The sequence below is a fragment of the Haliaeetus leucocephalus genome, unplaced genomic scaffold (genome assembly GCF_000737465.1).
Source record: "Haliaeetus leucocephalus isolate CR32 unplaced genomic scaffold, Haliaeetus_leucocephalus-4.0 Scaffold450, whole genome shotgun sequence".
Lineage (NCBI taxonomy): Eukaryota > Metazoa > Chordata > Aves > Accipitriformes > Accipitridae > Haliaeetus > Haliaeetus leucocephalus.
In genome coordinates this window covers 15,256,729-15,257,719 of record NW_010972886.1, presented here as the reverse complement: position 1 = coordinate 15,257,719, position 991 = coordinate 15,256,729, and the positions used below count along the sequence as shown (strand labels likewise).

The 991-nt window shown below is 70.5% G+C and overlaps 1 protein-coding gene across 4 annotated transcripts in view; it reads right to left on the bottom strand.

Annotated features, from left to right (window-relative positions):
• Positions 1-423, bottom strand: part of XPO1 (exportin 1) — a 40,518-nt gene extending 40,095 nt beyond the window's left edge. For 2 of the 4 annotated variants that reach the window (XM_010574827.1, XM_010574828.1), the window contains exon 1: positions 19-423. The gene's annotated coding sequence lies outside the window, so the exon portion shown is untranslated. The remainder of the gene's footprint in view (positions 1-18) is intronic. The other 2 variants (XM_010574829.1, XM_010574830.1) reach the window with 1 other exon arrangement.
• Between the last annotated feature and the right edge of the window lie 568 nt (positions 424-991).

Here is a 991-nt window from a genome sequence, read left to right as displayed (position 1 = left end):
GGGGGGGGGAACTTCTACCTTCCTCGTGGCCCTGGCTGCCCCAGCTCCGCTCGGCGGGGCCCTGGCTCGCTCTCCCGCGTCGCTGGCTGCCCAGGCCCGGGCCCGTGGGACTGGGTCTCTGGCTACTCCTGTTGCTGCCGCCCTCCCCTAGGCCTGGCCGGCGCTCAGATCTCCCCCATTCCCACCCCCCCCCGGCTCGCACTAAACTTTGCCCCCTCAGTCGCGCCGGCCGTTCCCCCTGCGGGCTCCCCTACAAGCAGGTCACACGCACGGCGGCGGAGGCAGCGGTGGTAGCAGGGACTGAGCGCGGCGCGTCTCCCCCTCCTAATGCCACAGACTCGGAACCGGCTCAAACCGGTTCAGACTGGGAGATTCCATCTCGGTTTAGTTTTCAGCCCATGGCGCCGCGGAGCGTTTGGAAACCTCGGGCCTCCGCCCAGCCGCCGCTCCCATTGGTCCCGAGCCATGCTGCCGCGCAAGCGGCCTCCGCGCTTATTGGGCGGAGGGCCTGTCGATCCGCTGCGCGCCTCGGAGGGGCGGAGGGAGCGAGCGGCCGCGGGGGGGGCGGGGGGGATAAGATAGAGGGGATCCGCCCCCTCTCCAACAGCATTTTGGGCGCAGAGGGGGGGCGGGCCGCTGCCGGCTGACAGGCCGAGCCCAGCTGTCACTCAAAGACGAACCCGCCTTTAGTTCGCAAACCGCGGGTGTGGGTGCTGCTGCGTTCTGGTTGGCCGGCGGTTCGGCGTAACGCGCGTGTCTGAGTGCGGCTTTTAGGGCTGCTGAGGGAGAGAGAGAGCGCGCGCGGCGGTGGAGGGGGGCGGGGCGGGGCAGTGGCAGCTCGCGGGCAGGCGGCGGCCGTTGAGAGTCATGGGCTCGTGCCTGAGGGGGAATGGGGGGGGAGGCTGGCCCTTGAGGAGAAGGGACTTACGCCCCGCTCGGGAGGGCTGGAGGTGCCCTTCGGGTGGTGTCCCGTTACCGCTGAGGCGCTCTT